The sequence below is a fragment of the Acanthaster planci genome, linkage group LG06, assembly GCF_054643075.1.
Source record: "Acanthaster planci isolate LZ-2023a linkage group LG06, COTS_SCS, whole genome shotgun sequence".
NCBI classification, from domain to species: domain Eukaryota; kingdom Metazoa; phylum Echinodermata; class Asteroidea; order Valvatida; family Acanthasteridae; genus Acanthaster; species Acanthaster planci.
The window spans coordinates 6,460,124-6,481,190 of NC_141782.1; the positions used below are offsets into that span (position 1 = coordinate 6,460,124).

General features: G+C 42.0%; 1 pseudogene; it reads left to right on the forward strand.

Moving 5' to 3' along the window:
* Positions 1-512: 512 nt before the first annotated feature.
* LOC147798775 (uncharacterized) lies at positions 513-3,395 on the forward strand (annotated as a pseudogene).
* Positions 3,396-21,067: the final 17,672 nt, after the last annotated feature.

Here is a 21,067-nt window from a genome sequence, read left to right on the forward strand (position 1 = left end):
GCAGGGACTGTGGTTTATAATGATAAACACATGGCTCATAAACTTTGGACCCCCCAAGAATCATCCAAAAGTTCTGTGTGGCGTGAGCTTGCAGCTATCCGATTTGCTCTCTCATCATTTCTCCCGATAATCTCATCTTCTAATCTGAAGTTGTTCACCGATAGTCAGAGTGCTGCTAAAATCATTGATTGCGGTAGTATTAAGCCAGAATTACAGATTGCGTTTGACATTTTTCGAATTTGTCTCCGTAATTCTATCCGAATCGACGTCGACTGGAATGAAATGATGAACTCGTGATACTCGGACCTGTCTCAGACCTCTACGCCAAAAACCAGACAAAAATTTCGTTCAGTAGCCGTCAGATGTCTTAACATTATCCCAACTCACTTCCATTAATAGTTTGGACATGGCTGAATCGACAGAGCAGAAGAAATCGACCAGATCTAACAGAAAAGGAACAACTATCAAAGATCTAACAATACCATCACAGCCTACTGGTGAAGATTACCAAGATGGCGGCCACCGATGTACTTGTCACAATACGATTACGGACTTCAGCACAAAGTTAGACAAAATTCTACAGTCTCTGACTGCCATGGAAACAAAACTCACCAACGTAGAAAGTCAGCCTCTGGAGCTCTGATCTACTGTTTCCAATCATGATCATGACATGAAAACTGGCCTAAATATGGTGGAAAAGCAGAGCCGCACACTCACTCCCCTGATTAACAATCGGGTCGATTCATGCGACAAATTAATCATCAAGCTTGAGAGTCGAGTTGATGATCTGGAAAGCCGAAGTAGACGAAATAACATCATCATCCACGGGATCCCAGAAGGCTCTGGGGCACACACAGAACTTTTGGATGATTCTTGGGGGGTTCAAAGTTTATGTGTGCCATGTGTTTATCATTACAAATCACACATGTGAGGAGTTTATATCCACCTTCCTTAGAAATCACACGAAGCTGCCTGGTGGTGACGAAATAGCAGTGGAGCGGGCCCACCGCACACCCGGGCAGCCACCCCTCGGATCAGCGAACAACGGCCATCCTAAACCACGGCCCCGGCCATTACATTGTAGATTACTACGATCGTCAGTTAATCCTAAAAAAATGCTTCCAAATCATCCGCTCTTAAACAATGCAGTTATGCCAAAGTCGTGGCGTCCTTGTGTTCCGACGGTGGCCATTGCATCCCTTTTGGCCAGTGTTGTGTTCGTACAAACACTGGATGGAACAGTTTATAACTGATTTTATACTGGCCTCAGAGTGTGCACTGACCGCGCTGGCTCCTGTCCAGTAGCTAACCCCAAAATTCAAGCAATAGTAGATCACAGGGTTTAGTTCGAAGAATGTCTTTATTCCATGAACTTCCATGAACTGGTACTATGTGCCTTCAAGTTTGTTTGTGGGTAAAACTGTTAAAACAAAAGATTACAAACATAAGGTCAGTCCTCCATATTTGTGAAAGAAATTGTGAAAACCAACCCCAATAAACATACAAAACTTCTTGACTATGTCAACACACAATTAAACAACCCTAAATCAAACTGTCACCAGTTTCCTCTTCACATGCCAAAAACACACTGGTGAAACGACTCTGTCAAAGGGAAATAATAATGTTGTGTACATCCAGATATATACCATTACAATGATCCACTATAAAGTCCCAAGATTGATTTGAATACACTACACATTACCTCCAAAGTGATAAAGGGATCTTATGGTGTGCATTCAGTCGCCCACATGTACATGTACATGAAAATAATATTAATAAACTTATAGACTTGTGGGTTTCCAGGCTTCCTCTGACACAATCAGAATCTCATGTAAAGAACTGTCACAGATGTTCTTAAAAAGGGTTTAACAAACACCGGGCTCACCCAGCACAATGTCTCTGTAACGGATGACAGTCATAATGGCAACTATAAGTTTCAAAATACGTGAATCCGACTCTGGATTTATGGTGCATGTAAACTAACGTGTACATGTAGATTGATATAATCTTATACATTACAAAACTGAGACGGACAAAATAAACCCTCAAATCACAATGAAATGAAACCTTCATAATCAAGTTAACACAATAATGGAGCTTAACTTACATAAAAATATATGGATGCTTAACCCTCAGGTTATAGCTTCTAAAAGCACTATAATTTTAAGGCTCTCAGACACAAAGTTGGAGACCGCGAACACAAAAACTGTCCGTACACGTCAAACAGTTAAACTAAGCAACGTACCACGCATACCCAACGCGCGCTGCCACCTAGATATGGCGCGCCTGGGAATAGCACCTAACTATGGAGTGCAAAATATACAAAATTAAAGCTTGGGTACAGCACAGATTCTGCTGTTGTTGCCCTACAGCACGGTCGGAATAAGAACTCCTTTTCTAGGCTCCCCTGATTTTGACGGGGTGGTAGCTGCTGCCTTTTTTATTTCACCACTGTTGTACTAAATTTACATCCATTCTTGATTTATTTTGTTTCCTTTCTCATGTATATATAGATAGTCCGTAGTCATCCCTTCTGGCTAACCTTCCCCGACCGGTTTCAAGAATTACGGAAACAAATTCTTCGTGATGCTATTTTAGCCAAATCCGACGGCACAGTCACCTCTTATTTCTACAAATGCCGACAGTTTTTTTTCCTGGACGGAGTCGCGTGGTCTTTCCCCATGTCTGCCGTTTTCTTATGGGGTGTTGGCCGCTTACCTTTACCACGTTAAACAGCAGTCTAATTCTGACAGTGTTCTTGGGACTACCGCCGCCTCGCTGAAATGGTTGCACTCCTTGGTAAATAAGCACAACCTTGTTGATTCCCCTGTGGTTCAACACCTTATTGTTAGTGGTCGTCAGGCACTGCACCATCCATGCATTCCCAATTACAAAAGCAGCCATTGAGTCTAGTTCAAGTTAAAGCTATCATTGATACGTTCGCTGCACCCGGTGGTTCTCTTTTGGATTTGCGCACGGCCTGCAACGTCTGCCGCAAGTACGCGTTGTTCTTTGTGATAACGAAATGGCGGCACTTAAAGCCAGTCACCTTTCATATCTCGACGACAACAAAGGTGTTCATCCCCAAGTCTAAAACAGATGTATTCAGGGAGGGCAACACTGGTTATCTTTACGACACCTTAGACGCCTATTCCCCCGTTTCTATCCTTCGTTGATTCTTAGCCGCTTCGGATGTTGCCATGGGTCAAGATGTGGTTTCGTTTTCCCCCTTTCCTTCCATTCGAGTTCTAATTGTTATAAACGAAGTGCTAAAAGACCACAGGGTTATACCAGATGTCGGGTATTATTTGTCCAAGCTCTTCAGCTCATTGGTGTTTATGACGAACATGGAGCACCGAGGGCGCCCTCTCTCCGACAAGTTAACCTCTGACTAGTACAGAATATGTGAACTTTGACTACTTTATTCGCATTCCTGAGTCGTGGGTGGACCACATGAGGTAAAACTATAAAATAAACATAAGAAAAACACACTAAGTACTAATAACAATCTGCATGCATTTACACAGGTTCTCAAGAGAGTGAATACTAAAAAATTAGACATAAAAATATGAATGAAAGGTTGGTAAATCACAAGGGCAAATGCACAAAATCACCTCGAAAAGTCTTCAAGAGATTGTAAATGTCACATGAGACAATCTATGAAAATTATCTTACAGAACTGTGCTCTCCAAAAGATGAAGTGTCTTCATACTATCTATGGGTCTGGAATACTGAAATCAGCAACCTGAAAACGAGAAAAATGCATGTAGTTCCTAAATACACTGTAAACTGACAGCGCTACTGCAATTTCCAAATAAGGATACACTAATTCCAATACGGAATCTAAGTTATGAATATTCATGACATCGTGGAAAAAAATGGCCAGTGCATGCACTTAGGGAGGCCTCAAGTGCACACAAAAACTAAGTTCCTAACCTAACGTGACATTCAATTATCCTCGATATAAAGACACAAAATGACCAAATATATCCACTGTTTCTTGACCAGAAAACAATACTGAACATTACAACCACATCATCTGAGAAACTCGCTTCGATATTAAGGAAAATTCTAAGGCCCAAATCCGGGGAAAGTTTTCACAAGGCACAAGAAAATTAACAATGCAATACAGAAGTTATGGCGGCAAAATGTGCCTGAAATTTACGCGACATATTAGTCATCAAATAACAAACAATAATCACTTATACAAATATCAACGGAATCTTAAACTCACCAGCTGTTTACTGGAGTAAGGCTCACAGAACAAGGTGGTCTACAAATGATGGAAAAACGGGCTCTACAATGGGTTAAAACCTGGCGTGACTGAAGGACGGTGCAACTTTAGTGAAAAAACTACAAGGACCAGGAGAGGGCGCTGTACTACTTGGACCGCGACTACGCCGCATAGGGGCGAACATAACAGTGTTAGTAATCCGTTCGCGTACGGTCTCCACAGTTTGCGCGGTTCCGAGGGGTGCCTCTCATTTGGCTAATAAACATGTGTCACATGAGTTGATAATGCAACATGGTCGCTGGAAGACCACAGAGGCAAAAAATAGGTAAATCAAATGGAACATCCCTGAACGTTTAGCAGTCGCTCATTCGCTCCTTTGTGATTAATTTCTCATGCAGTTTTTGCCATATATTTCGGTACTGCCATGCTTTACTTTTGATGAGTAATTAAACCCTTTGATATACATGTAAATGTTTTGTTGATTTGAAAGTTCATGAAATGTACCTGCTTATTCTGATGTCGTTGGTCATTTTCCACTTAAATTATTGACTAGATTTTTCGTTAAAGCGAATGACAGAATAAAACATAGACTAGAGTCAAGTCCAGGGCATTTACCCCTCCATCTGCAACAAACTGTATAGAGAGAGAAAGTAAGCAGACAGGCGGTCAGTGTACCTGAAAAAAAAACAAACAGATGACTGAGGGTCAGTTTACCTGATGTCAAAGAAGTAAAGAGAGGACAGGATTGGAGAAATTGAACTAATGAAGAAAATGAATTAATGATAGACTGATTTCATTTTATGACCATATTCTAGTCACGGTAGTGTATGTATATTTTTATGTTCAACTAATCTTTGCTATTGAAATATATTTCCGAATCGCACACTCAGATCCTGTGCTCTGACCACAATCCCATGCTATCCAATAAACCTTGAGCATATACAGTATGCATAACTAATTGTACATGTATTTCTTGAAGCAGTCCATCCACATCAAACTATTTTTCATGCGTATGAGCGAAGCGAAGTAGCATGAAACGTGTACATTGTACACAATACAGTGCACTAGGCGATCGCGGTGCGCGTACATTCTGGAACACGTTTTTCACCTTTGACCTTTCAACTTTCGGATATGTTACAGAAGGAATAGTCTATTCCTTCCTTCATGATTAGATTTTGTGAAGCCTCGAAATTCCAGGCTGTGTAATGCAAAAGGAAAGACCAGGAAAAACCACTCTTACTGAAAACTTGCTAATGGAAAGCAGAATTAGACCTCGTTATACCATGGAGGTAGAATATTCTACCTCCATGGTTATACATGTGTGCTGTACATCAGCATGTGTATGTATGTACATAAGTCTACATGTACTCATGTACATACATGTACATGTACATGTGCATTATGTGCACGTACCAGTACTGACACGTACATGTACACCCATACATGTGCTACGCAAACGATGTCAAATGGGACAGCACTGGGCGCACGTGGACTATTTTCCCGTGCAAATAATGCCGCACCGTCGTCACGCAACACGTCGATGCTAAGCAAGCGACTCAAGGTGCACAGTGAACAAAAAATCGCAATGGAACACCAACTTTGACGAAAGTAGTCTAGCCTATAACCATGGACAAAAAGCACCCCAAAAATCACTAAAACACAACAAAGCAATCAAACTGGCAAGACAGATAAAAGAAAAGGAAGGAAATCTAGCTTTCCCAGTAGGCCCTAAAGACTAACCCCAACCCATGACGTCAACCCGTTTCGCGTCACCTGGTTTTACCGGTTGTCGACGATAATAAGTGCATGTTTCACTTAAAAACAGGATTTATCAAAAAAATCAGCGAATACACCTATCGAATAGCCAGTGGTAGGAAAATTACGTCTTTTCAGACAGATCAATTTTTATAATGGTCCAGGAAACAAATCATTACCAGTCAGTATTTTGTTGTCGATCCTACGGGTGACCGCCATGCCCTTGGCCAACAGCCTCAAGTTGCAAAATCTTTTCCTGAGTGTATTCTGGTAAGAACTGACAAATTCAGCTCCTTCATTGTCGCTTTCTTCGTCCAATGAATAAGACGAACATGACAACTGATCGCTGTCATGATTGGAAAAAGCATCAACGCTGGAATTATCGTTACTTGAGTCTGACCATAGGACACGGGAGTTGCAACTCGGGCACTTCAAAGTGTTCAATGATGGTCGCCGCCGAGTCAGACGAATAATAGAAAACATTAAAAAAAATGCCAGATTACTGCCTGCATTTTAGCCGGACAATCGGGGCTAGTAATATCCTAGCAATACTTGTAGTTTTTGCTTGCAATTAAATACAAATTATCGATGTGACCAGGAAATAGAGAGAGAAAAATTCCTGATACTTTACCTACTTTTGCCATCGTAAATACAGTTTTTAAATTATGATACACTGTTCCATTATCTATGCAAAGTTTGTAATTTTATCTCCTCCCCCAATACATCAGTTTTCAAAGACTTGGTACGAATTTGGCTAAGACTGGCCAACAAAATGTTCGTTAGGAACAAAATGCGCTATTTCATCACAGGGAGCGATCGTGAAATCTCATAAAATACGATTTTGTACAGATGCCATGATAAAAATGATTCGATCAAAACAAAATCTTGTAAACAACCGGGCTATTAATTCCCAAAGTAACTCCAGAAGAAAGAGTTCATTAAGGGCATTGACTGCACATAAAGTTTTAGGGCACACAGCGTAATGCCAGCAACTGCGCAAGCATTAAATTTGATGTTGTCATGAGATTAAACCCAGCACCAACAAATGCCTGAATATTCAATATCTCATACCTCAGTACACGAATTTTTAAGAATGCAGATTACGGTCATAGGGTAAAAAGGGGTTTCGTGGGTGTGGCTATATGAACATACCAGGCATGCCAGAAGGTGATAATTGGCCAGACGTTACAGCCCGGGCAGTTCAAAAAAAAAGATCGTATAGCGCCGCGCAGCGGCGCAAGATGGAAAACTTTACCGCGAATACACGTAAAACGTTGTTATCCCATAGGCGCCTTTGAGCAAGTGACACGCCTGCGCAATGCACATTACTGCGCAGGCGCAGGCGCCGCGTCAGGCACGTGTACCTGGTGAGCCTGCGCCGAAGCATTACCGTAAAGCGCGCAGGCGTATCACTTGCTCAAATGACGCCCATGGTAATTAAACCTTTTGGGAAGAGTTATCCCTCTTGCGCCTTCGGTGCTAGACGATTATTTGGTTCAAACTCCTTCTTTGTCCTTCCTCTGCGGTCTGACATGATAGCACACGCTAAAGCCACTGCATTACGTACATGTACTGTACATGTCGACGCGTCGTTGTGTTACAGTAAACAGTCGCCGAACATGAAAGGACTCCGTCCTATGACGTCATGATTCTTGAGAATTTTTTCAGATAACTTTTGGTACCCGACGGCTGTTGTTTAGATTTCGCTCCGCCGAGAAGGAAGTGAAAAGGGGTCGTGAAAACTATAATTTTAAACATATTTCTGCACACTTTGACATTATGCAGATATGTTTTCTTGTTATATGTTTGTTTGTTTTATGTGTTGATACATGTTTTACAAGTAATCTTCACAGCGCGACCCATTGTGGGGCCTACGCCCAGTTCGTTGATTGACACGTAAGCACACCTCTTTGATCGTGCCGAACTTACTAGCTCATGCTAATGAATGGATAACACCACAATAATTTACAGACGTGTACCCTTTAGATTCACGACTGTGAGAGATCGGATCCTACAAAAGTATATAAATATTGGTGCAGAATTCAGGATCATCAGTAGTTTCAACTACCCTTACCAGTTTTCAGCGATTTCTGCTCAAGATCCAAATCCAAGATTAACCCTTTCAGCACCAGCCCCTCTCTGTGTTATCCCCCCAGCTGAATACCACAACCTGATATGGTGCATACTTACATACTGCCCTCTACAAATTGTATAGGCACAACCTGACTTTACTGGGTCGTGAGTAATACAGCGACATTGACATAGTGGAGTAGTTACAACAAACTTGTAAAGACCAACCTAATCACTTAGTCTGCCTTGAATGTTTTTACAACCAAATTTCACAAAGCAAATATTCTTATTTGTTGGCACTAGCCGGAAAAAATTAAGTGTTCAACTCTTTGATGGTATAAGAGGTCTACGTTGAAAGCAAAAATTGCCATCACGTACTGGACAGAATGCCAAATCCCCCCCCCCACCGTTTCAATGTTGGGAGAAACTGCACCATGCTGGCTTTTTTCTACCAAAACATTGAAGGGGGGGATTTCTACTCCACTGGAATAAAAACCAACAACAATTGGCAAACTGTTGACACATTTAAGGAATCTTAGGAGTGAAATTTCTTAAAGCATCCAATGACACACATTGGCTTATCACACCTGATGCGGATTTGCCTTCTCCGAGCTTTGGTACTGCAAACAACACAGTTGGGCTTTTGCCTAGTATTGCCTGGATGATGCTGTACAATTTCTGACATACATTTACAAGGGATGCTGTTGTGCACGTGACCTCCACTCTTCCCTGCTGACAGCAGGCCTTGGATCAGATAGAGCTGAAAGTCAAGATTTGACAGTCTACGATTGGTGCTAATCCTATTACATGTATACACTATTCTTGCATTTAGAACACATTATGTCTAGAATAGCAAAAATACATGTGCCCGTTTCCACCACTTCACCGATCTGTGAGCATGTGAATAGTACTCACACTGTTGTGATGCACGATTGGTTCCTCCCATATGCATATGCTTGTTGTACTCAATGACAGTATTTGGCTTGCTGATGTTATGATAACCTGTAGGAGAGTTTTACATTTAATCTGTTCATTAGTTACACTACAGTTACCATAGTTTCAAGTTGTCAAGAGTGTCACACGCTTCATATCCTGCCACACAACACACAGTTGTCCTGACTCTTCATAAAAGCAAGGTTTATTTCCTTTAGCCATAGAAAACTTTTGGGTGTTTGCAAAATGTGGAATTCCTAGAATCTTGTATAGCACAGTTCCACAAAAGCCAAAGCCTAGCTGGGTAACCTATGAACAAGATCAGGGCTGGTGTACCAATTATCAGCAAAGATACAGTGTCCCTGATTTTCAAATCCGTCAACAAGTTCCAAAACAACTTGACCAGGTTGAGGTACTGCTGTGGGATAATCAGTTACATTGTGTGTCTCCGAGCCGACACGATGTTGGTGCTTGTGACCCTGTGTACACAGTCCAGGTGCATGTGTACCCTGTTTCAGATTCGTTCAAGGAGAAACACTTGATGCCCCATTTGGTTGGCTTTCTTGGCATATCCTGTTTGAATGATAGTCTTTCCTTGAATTTGATCATGGCCTCGTAAGGAGCAAGGTTTTGACCGGATCTATAACTACGAAGAAATGAGGGTACTATTGTCTGAACGAATTGACGGACATTTGTCAGCTTGTCAGGAGTAGTATCCATATTTGGAGCTGCTTGGTTGTTGCTCAGATGGAAGAATTTGAGAATTGCCATAAATCTGTTGCGAGACATGGTTGTCGGATAGATAGCACTGTGTACTATGTCCCAGTTGCTCCAGTACATGCTGTAATGAGGCCGCTTGTTGATACCCATACACACCAGTAGTGCTACAAAGGCCATCATTTCTGGAATGGTTGTAGGAGACCAACAACTTGGCTGGCCCGGTGACTTCTCTGTCATACTCTGCTCAGCATAGCGATTGGTTTCAGTGACCAGTAGCTCCCGCACCACTTGCGAAAAACTAAAAGATCTGCTCTGGCGTAAAGTCTATCCATTTTTGAGAATGTGTTGCTCCAGTGTGGCCTGTAAGACAAACAAGGAAAACCCATTAGGTTGCTAAGGAACATGTATAGCATTAGGGTTGTACCTACTGCGGCATGGCAACCGGATTATTGATCTGGGTCATATCGTACCCGGGACAACTCGTACCCCAGGTCAACTCGTGCCTGAGTCAATTCGTACCCGAGTCAATCAGTGGATAATCCTACAAATGGCTGCTTTTCTTTCAAAGACTAAACTTTTAAATTAATTTTAATTTATTTATTACGTTATACAATCCTCTCCCTCACTTAAGAAAAAATCCTTGTAAGTTGGGCCACCGCGTGAACTAAATCTTGTCGTGCGCCCGGAGTGCTGGCGCTGCACCGGCGAGGCCCGCCTGGTTTTCAGTTTTCCTTCCGGAGTTGCCTTTGACCGAACTCAAGTCCTACTCTGATCAGCATCCAATCGAAATTTTTGCACGGCGCCATTTATGACATCATTGGCCTAATATGGAATGTAAGGGCGTGGCTGCCGGAGATTGGCAAACATGATACTAAGTTTGAATATGTTGTGAGAACTTAGAATTGTTGTGCAGCGAAAATGCCGTATTTTGCGTGTTCTCGGTGGATTATTAGTGAAATCTCACCGCGTGCTTTTTACAACCATCGCATGATGCAGCGCCATCGTAAGTTTACAGCACAAGTGCCGAGCACCGGAGCGGCACTGGTGCGGCACAACTCGTTATACATTTTTCGTTGTGTTTGCTTTTTTATCACGTTTACTTGCATGCATTCCGAGCGCTACCAATATTATTAAACCAAACATCCGAACCAACCAGTTTGGTTCAGTTCGAAAGTGCAATTAATGTTCGACGATTTTGGTTCGGTTTGGCGATTCGGCTGCAGCGCTATTCTAACGTACGGAGTACGAGTTGGCCTGGGTACGTGTGGTTCAGGGAACGAGATGACAAGGGTACGAGATGACCTGGGTACGAGTTAACATGGGCGGGAGTTTGGGGTGTACAAGTTGATCTGGGTACGAGTTGTCTCAGGTACCGGTTGACCTGATTGCAGGTTATTCAGGCCGATCATTAGATGTGTATTATAGGGGTGTCGGTCACTTCGCCCCATTTCCACTTCCCTATTGATTATCGTTCATTATGTTCTTTAGTAACAGAAGCATAGGCCTAGATGCAACAAATAAAAACATCGACGTTTGAGTACCCAAATAACGATCGGAGAATCCAACTTTCAAAGGCCAAAACAATGCTCGGATTTCCCGACCGCGAGACCCTAACATTTTTATTGGCAAGTAACAAAAAAAAGTTTTCTTCGTGTTTCGTTGTCGCTGTGGTAAAAACACCGCGCCGCCCCCGTGTAAGAGAATGCGTCAAGGAGTGTGGCGACCAATCTATTCATGTACATGTACTTGATCCGTCACGCATCGAAAAAAAAATTGATGTTGCACTGGCAAGATTTCTTTACGTTAATTCTTAGTACATTGTATTTTGTCTATTCGTGTATTTTCATCAGTTTAATTTTAGGCTGTTTTGCTCATACTTGAAGCGAGCATGTTTCCACAAAATTTCCTGCGCGCTGAGCTTTATCTGATCGCCCAAACACAGTTTCTGGATGCATCGACAATTACCAAAACGATGTGAACAGAATTGTGTGTGTTGCTTTGAAATAAACTTGAAGAGGATGAGAAATAACCCGATGCTAGTCCAACCATACGTATTAATTCACCATAATGGACAACGCAGTCTACTATAACCCGACAGGTTATATGAATCGACACAAGAGGATGACTTGAGACAAAGTTGTACTGTAGTTGATGTGGTTTATTCGGCTGGCTCGATGTGCGGCTCTCTGCCCAATTGCCAGAACTCATAGGGATTTTATACATTTGCTGGACATTCCATTTTTCATCCATCATACAAGTTTCCTTGCCTTATTAGGTATTAGCTACTATTCTTTGAATATTAATACAGCGTGCATGAATATGTTTGGTTCATTTGGATTTGAGGGTAGGGTTAGTCAAATTAATGAACACTGACTTTTCCTTATAAGGCCAGTGGGCTGCCTCATGAACCATCCGGTCCAGCCCTGCTTTCCTCCCCAAGGGCCTTGTGGTTCAACTAGTCATTCCTTAAGTGAGGCTCATTACTTGGAAAGTGGTTCTACTGTTGAAGGTCAATCCGTGCATTGAACTTAGGTAGCAATACAACATGTGCTATTGTAACATGGTGATACTACATTAATTAAATGCCGTAGAGTTTTCTAAAATAACTTACATGTCGTTTGTTGAACTCCTCTCTCGACAATTTTTGAAAAGTCTTGTAACACACTCGAGCACGGACGGCAAAGTGGAAATTGGGCGATATGATGTGGGGAGAAGTAGTTAGGGGCGACGTGGAAATGGGGCGAAGTGACTGTAAACCGTATTATAGAGGAAACAGTTCTCTAAAAACAACTTTTTAAAAACATCACTCTTAACAGTACATGTATTTGTTGGGATACCAGTCATTGTACAGGCTGAGATTAAACGTGACTGGTCAACGTGGGATGAATGAGCTACAAGTCATGATTTCGATTTGACAATACTGGAGCATTATTATTCACATTCTTAGTCAAAGCACAGTCCATGACGAAAACATTGTGTGATTGGAAGAATTTCAAACTTTCCTTTTCTGCCACCTTTGAAGTTTATGAATACATGTATCATCTTCCAATATCAATAATGCAACACTGTCAGAAGAGGATGGCATAAATTGGAGTTTGGAACAAAATGGAAATAGAGCTGGCCTCTTTCTTGTCGTCCAAATTCATTGCCGCACCAGTGGCCAATTCCATGCTAGGAAAGCCTGCCGATTTATAATTTTTGGAGGGGGGGGGTAAGTTCCCACACCTCGGTATTTCCGACATCCATGAACTGTACCAGAAGTTTACTATGCTTTGTTTGGAACGCTGAGGTGGGAAATTGTGGAAAAGAACGACATCTTCATTGGATGTCGGACAACTCGACCGTTTGCCAACTCAACTTCGGACAACTCGACCGTTGAGCCAACTCGACCGTTTACCAAGTCGTTCGTTAGGAGAACGCGACTTTGACAGAGAGACAACTCGACCAGTGAGATCTCTTCACATAATACGATCGTTTTCTCAGTTCGAGATCGCGAAATTATACAGTCAGATTGCAGCTCTACAAAAATCCTCAAAATGCAAGTAAAATGTGGTCACCGTCCACCTTGTGTGATAGAGATACCACGGTTACCACCAAATCAGTTTCAAATTTTAAACTTTTAATTCGGACGTACAATAGGGGGATTTCACATTAGACCTGTCTGCGTATATCTGCATCGAAACCGAGGCTCTCTGTGTTGAACTTCGTCGCGCGCGCCCGCGGAGTCCACACAGTACATGGAGTATCCGGTTCGTAAGTTAAGAATGACTTACTACAGCCACCATTTTTATAAATTCCTCAGAAATTAAGCTTGTACATCTACTACATGAAATTCCATCCTCAAGGCATACATGTATATAATTTTACACCCTGGCCTCAGTAGACGACTTGGCTGTTCCAACGGACGACTTGTTTCAACAGACAACTTTTCTCAACGGTCGACTTGTCTCTCCCTTTTACGCATGGTCGAGTTGGCTCAACGGTCGAGTTGTCTCAACGGTCGAGTTGTCCGAAGTCGAGTTGGCAAACGGTCGAGTTGTCCGGACCCCTCTTCATCAGACTGTTCACCTTTAAATTCGGGTGCTGTCTTCCAGTGTTTTCGCATTGAAGGTCCCGCTTTGCTCCAGTAATTGTAATAATTAAGTAGTAATATAATAAGTAGTAATTGGGCTTTGCTGCTGCAAAGAAATCGTCTTCACCGTCGTCCATACTGCTGGCATTGCTAGGATCGGGGGACGACATGTCGCAGTCGCAATCACCCAACAATTCTTGCAAAATGTCCTCTTCGTTTTCCATGTTTTTTGCCGTGATTGCTCATGAGCTGTGTGCATTACATGTCAGATGCGTGAAAAAAATTGGCAGTGCGTCGCGTACCCACGCTTACGCACTCCGCAGCAAAGGATGCCCGCCTGTCGTGGAGCAACCAATCAGAAGCGGGTGTTCAAGTGAGGGCGTCCTTGCGCTTTAGACAACTTGCCGATTAGATCGTTCCTGAATGGCACGTCGCGGTAGCAAAGGGGTTGCTATTTTTCGCGCTCATCTGGCACTGTGGTATGCGAAGGGGGCGTTTCATTTGTGCCTTTTTGGCACAGTGGTGCTGAAAGGGCTAAGTCAAGATGCCAGTCAAGTTCCCTTTTGTGGTATGCGCCAAGCCATTCCGTGGCAACCAGCAGACCCTCCAGTGTGACCAGTATGACAGATGGCAGCACCGCATCTATAACACTGTGACTCCAAAATGAATAAAAACATCCTGCGTTTCCCCGCCCACAAAAAAATCCCCTTTTGGCTGTCATTGGCAGAACGCGTACAGTGTACGTGTACTGTACATTGCATGATTGCACACAGTAAATGCAGTATCACACGCTTGCAACAGGCCACGTTGTGTTCGATGTAGCTTGTCCGACAGGCAAACACCGTGCAAGCTGGGACTGTGTCTTTTAATTTCTACCTTGTACCGTGTCTTTTAATTTCTACCTTGTACCGAGACAGTGTTTACCTGTCTGCCAAGCTACAGATGGGGTCACAATTAACGGGGTAAACATTAAATTTATAATGTTTTGAAATGGTTATGTATTTATTGTTATTTTAAAATGCTTTATGTGAACTAAATGTTATCAATTTCTGTTAACCTTTAATATTCATGATCTTAGTCCAAGTCAAAAACGAGTTCTTGGAAGGGGTTCACCACTTTTTCAGGCAAACTTAACATTTTGAGGTTTGCAAATATTCTTATCTCAAATTTACAATGCTGTAACGGAAAGTGTAGAGCCGTAATGGCCAGTCTGTCTAATTTTATGAATAAACTGTAATACGTGTGTGAGGCCATACCCGATTTGTTGGTAGTTAAAAGAGACCTGGATAAGACTTGAAGCTTTGCACGAACTCCTGAACTCCTGAGGACGACCAGAGCACTGTAGTCGAAACGTAGAATTCACAGTCACACTCAACGTTTCTTATCGGAACCATATACCTCTTCCAAGAGATCTAACTATGCTAAGGAATGGATTAACACTCTGTTTACTGAGTCATTTACGCACGTAACACGGCTTTCAGATGTATTTACCTGCTTCCATAATTACATGGGCAAACTTTTTGAATTTTTCGACTGTCACGTGCACATGAAAGGTCGTATGTCAACATCATTTCTACAAAATAGGAAAAACAATTGTGCATGTGCATAACTTAACTACTAAACAAACAACGGAGCCCAGAAGCCAGCTAGCTACTGATCCCTATACAAAAAGGGACGGAGACAAGTCCAACGTTTCATAGTTGTTTCTGAACCAGCGATGTGCACTTAAGCAAAGAAGCCTTCGTTGCTGGAAAAAAATGCACCCTCTCTTGGTCCAGCTCGGGGTTCGGAACGAGATTGCTGAACGGCCAGCCTGAATGGCTCAGGCCGTTACTTTCGATAATCGCTCGAGTTCTAATTAATGCTCCATGCAGTTTATCACCCTAGGCCTACCGCGCGGTTGGTTCACTCTCAGTCTGAACAGTCCCACGGAAAACTACTGTCAGATATTTTTAATCCACGCAATATCCTTACAAATAATCATGATAATGTCATACGGTAAGGATTTGCGGGTACGCCATAGATGGATCCCAATACGACGCTTTTAGCGTCGATCTGCGCACTTCCGCGTTTGAAAACGAGGCTGTACGTGTCAGCTTCAATTCTTAATACGATCAGACGATTTCAGGATGACTCGAGACGTAAAATCAAAAGAAAAAATAACGACAATTGACCGCGAACTAACGTACCAGCGATGGCCGTGTATCTTATGCAGTGGGCGTGGTTTAAACTGAAGTGGCGTCACACTTACGACCCGGATACTGCAGTACTGCATGTGTGGAGTTCAACACAGAGAGCCTTTGTTTCGATGCAGATATGCGCAGACGGCGCTAATGTGAAATCCCTCTGGGGGATCTATCTCTTCAAGAAGCGGTGGGGTTCTGAAAAGAACAAGTGAGTGTTGAACTCGACGTTTCGGCCAGTCTTACCATGTGAACTACTTCCACCATTTCAAGGATGGATTTGCGCTGGGGAGATGTAAATTAATTTTGGATTTTTGCCCTGCCTGACGTATATTTTAACACTGTATGCTCAGTGTATGCCCCGAAGGCTTTTGGAAAAAACCACAACCGTACTCGGGTGGGACTCGAACCCATGATCTCTCGCTTACTAGTGCAGACGTCTTTAATCACTCGACCATCGAGCTTGCTGGTGTCGGTTAGCTGGTTCGAATCAGATGTGACAGCGGGTACCGCAAACAACTATTTCAAGGATGGATTACGTCGTCGTGCAGGGCAAAAAAATCCAAAATGTATTTACTTCTACCATGCAAAGTTCAAATCCTGCCTGTTGATATCCTGAATCTTTTTCCCCTCTCTCACCCGCGCGTTAAACCCGCTCTTTCTTTTGCCCGTTTGTTTGCTTCGCTTTTGTCTCCGTTGTTTGTTTTTCCGCTCTAGGAAATAACTTGAATCACTGAATCAAAGTCTGATTACTTAATTTTTTTCGCCGGGCATATTTGTGAATTTGCAGGGCTTTGATGCTGAACAAGTCAACCATCGCTGCGTCTTATGAGTTAAGGTTATCGACGTCAACCGTTCTATGCATTATGACGTTAGATCCACGGTATCATTCAGTTCTACATGGAGACACATGATGCTTTTTGTTGAATCGAAATAAATCAAAGTTTACCTTTTCCAGCAAACCTATTAAATTAAATGACCCCTACTGAAATGTTTGAAAGGTTTCAATCGTTAAGTTTTATGTTTATTTACAGAAGAAACGCCAAAAAGTATATCAACTCCTTCATGACGACTTTTTGTCCTATTTGCAAAAGAGTTCAATCAGAACTGGACAGCTCTTTTAGGTCAAACGAACAATGAACGCCAGCGCTACGCACGGTTACGCGCTTAAACACGTGTAGTTCGTTGCACAACTCGGCAGAAAAGCCCATCTTTCTTTCAACAGAACAAGGAATTTCTGAGTCCTGCGATCCTGATGCTTCAAACATACAATAGCAGCTGCGAGGGGTACAAAACAGCGATTGTATATGAGCGTTATTTAGGCTTTGTATAAAGCAAACGTTGACTTTGTGCCCTTAAATTTCACGAGGTATAAGTCAGCTTTAAAACGCTGGTGATACAAGACTATTGTTAACTTGACATGTAACTACCGGTAGTATGCATGCCCAATTGAGTCACATGACTGTGACACATAATAGCTTTGATAGTTTTACATTGGAATGATATAGCATATACAGTGCATTATTTTATTCGTGGATGTGCCCAATGTGTGTATACTGGCCTACTTACATTTGTATTTGCATACAAAGTTGGCCCAACGATACTTGCAGATGTGGTGTGCGCATGAGCAGCTAAGTATTTTAGAAAGAAGATTACTAACGTACGAATACTTCACTAAAATATAAAGCAAACGTTAAAATAGGCAGGTGTAATTCGTTTGTTGTGAATCACTAATGGCCACTCAACGGCAGAAACGATTTTACCCGACCCATTTTGCATCTAGTTTAAAAAATTGAATTTGTTGGGGCATAGATTAACACTCGAATGTTTTCTGAGATAATTCTTTTGCTCATGTGTCTATGGAGCTTTATTTAAAATGAAGCTTTATTTAAAATCAAATATCAGCGAAACCTGGGGCAAGATATTGTATTTGGTTTCGAGTATTCAGGTTGGCGCTTCCAATTCTTCAAAAAGAAAAGAATGGCAACGTGGCTGAGGGGGGGGGGGCGGTTTCTCCCCGGACTTAAGAGCCAAAGAGAGATCCTAGACTGAAGAGCCAACTACATAATTTTTTATACGTAATGCGACTGATCAGCTCCTAAATGCAACGTGCACCAGAAAGGTCTTTACATTGCCTTTAAGCATAGTTTTCAGGCTGCTTTTATTTTTTTTAACTATAAAAGGACTCCTCTTTCTCTCCCTAGCTGCGATTTTGTCTTTTGGACACGATATAGGCCTACTACATTCGACGTTCTACCGCACCGAAGTAAATTATGGACGCGGCAAACACACAACGTTTGACGCAGGCAACATGAGGTGATATCGATTGCATTTCAGACGCATACGGTTATCCAATGCAACCGCTAGAGTGGACGGTATCCCCAACCACACCCATACACTGAGGGGTTTCAGGTAATGCTTATCTTATCATATCAACAGATGCCAACAGTGATTCGGGGAAGGGAGATTAAGGATAAACCCCTAATAACCTGTCGTATTTTGAGAGGAGTCGCAGGGGTCAGCGACATTAGACTGTGTCCTTTTATAATTATATCATTGTAATATTTCAGATTTGCATTTTGATGCGTTTTTTAGAGTTCTAAAATGTGAACGGTATAATTGATAATGAACTCTATGGTATGGGATGTCACTCAGGCTGTTTTGTTCTGGGTTTTTTTCGACAAGGACCCTGTTGGTAATGAAATCGCCAAACCCCCTGACAATGGAAAATTCGAAAGCGGCGCGAGGTTTTATACTAATTTGTCAGGTTTAATCATCGCGTAATCTTGAGCTTGGCATGACTGTTGGTCAACTAATTCTAACTGATTAATATTTATTGTAACTCGGTAAAAATGAAGAATGCCATAGTTGGAGGAAGATCTGAGAGAATGATGCTGAAACGAGGCCGAGAAAACATAAAAGCATTTGCACGTATCAACAAATAACCTCAAGACGTAGCAGCCTCGATATACGGCGCTTTGGGCAGACTACAAGGTGTTGTGATAGTATAAGGAGTTAACTTTAAGTCGGACAAGTCTGCCCTATGTCTGAACAGGGTTATTTTTGGCCATATTAAACAGAAAATTATCCTCGTCTCACGAGGAGGTTAGCTTTCAGCATTTTCTTAATTAACGTTGTGCTGAAGGTTCTGTTTTGAAATGAAGCATCGCCCCCTTTGATATAGAAGATATAGAAGCAGATAAAAAGAAACAAAAAGAGAAGAAGCAGTAGACAGGAATGAGAAACTTTTTTATATCCCTTATCACATTGCGAACAAAATTTGAATGTTTTCGTAAACGTTATCTGTCCGCTGTCACTTCACTTGATATGTATTTTCAAGTATTTATGAAGTTAAGAGTATTTATTCCCGGGTCGGACGTAGCGGCTTTGATTTTTTCTTTCTAAAATAAATCATACACCATAATAACAGTTTAGGTAGAGTAGCAGGTGGATGGGAATTCACAAATAGGCTGACTGTGTCACCTGTTAACTTTCCCCCTGATTTCACACGATCTTTATGATGCTTTGTTTCCGCCGACTAGTTCTGTTGGTGGTCGCGTTAACGCCTTTCATTCCAGCAGGGAGCACCTGCCAAGCCTGAGCTGGGCCAGAAGTGTTTGTGTACAATGAACACATTGGGAACAAAGAATGCAGAAACACAGCGGCAATACGGGGGTGATGTAGCTATTGCTAAGTGATCTTGATTACACATCAAATACAGTTATCCATGCAGCGGACAATGGCTTCAATGAATGGCATTATTAAAACTGAATGCTGGGACAGGTGCATGCCTTCTAAGGCCTGTGAAACCAATGAATTCCAATACACTTGCAAGAATCGAGAATTTTGCTTCGTAGAATCGCCTTTTGACGTTTGAAACCGCTTGAAGACGGAATGTGAGGAAAACCAAGCCAGCCATGTTAGTTTTATGTGTACTAAACATGTATTTCTACAGCACAAGAGAGGCATGAAGTGGAAATCACTTAATAATTTTGCCGATTTATTCAAGTTTACGTGTAAATACAGCCTTCCTCAGTGGAAGGAAAGAGATTCAGAAATGTTCAGACTCAAGATGAGTTGAGGTTGGGTTGTGATGTGAGTCCTGATTAAGATAACAATGTAATGTGAACGTGGCTGAACAATGTAGTCAAACTAAATCTGGCGTGTTCTCGTATGTTTATGACAGCTCGATTTGTTATTCATAGGCGAAGGCCTATTGTCAGTAATCTTGGGTTAGAGTTAGTGACAAGAAACTAGTAACATGGAGGCGTCCATGTACTTCTATTCAAGGATTAATGTTTGGATTTCTAATAGGCCACATTGTTTCTTGTTTGAAAAAAAATTGCCTCTGTGTCATGGAAAATTATTTATGTTCATTTACAAAATGTTGCATCGTCTTCAGCTTTTTCGGTCATCTCGCTATTTTTACGACTCTTTAAAAATCAACATCCCTCGATCGTGTTTTTGCGTGTGTTTGTGCAAACCATTACGCAGAGGTGGTGTGTAATCCTGCTCCGAGAAGAAAGTGTGTGTTGTTGGGTTGTATTCCCACCGTTAGAGTGCGAAAACACGCCATAGTTTTTACATTATAGGTGGTGCTATTCGTGCTAAGACGTATTGATAAATCATTTATTTCTATCAAGTTTCTATTCTGGCTGATATTATACATTAGAAAGAGAGTATCTGGTGGCCCTGTTTCGCTTTTGCTATAAGTTTAAGGTAACCTTTTTCCAGGGGTGGATTGTTCCTCAAGGGACATGCCAGTTGTATATATCATCGTTTTGCAACTTTAAATTTTGTCATTATGTACAGCCAGCAGATACATACATACGTAAAAGACATTAGCCATCACGAATCAATTATGCAGCAAAGAACTGACTGTTAACTTGTAATCATTCGGCTACTGGATTTCGTGCATTTTTACGATCTTGGGCGCAAATCCCGGGGGAGGGGTATATATCCCTCCCACTTTTGGGGGTTGAGGGTGGGCTATTGGATCATCCCTCCACACATTTTTTTGTAGTGAGCACAAAATTCAGGCGGATTGTGAAGAATTTGTCAGACGTCCCAACGCTTAAAACGTATTCATGTAAGTGTGTA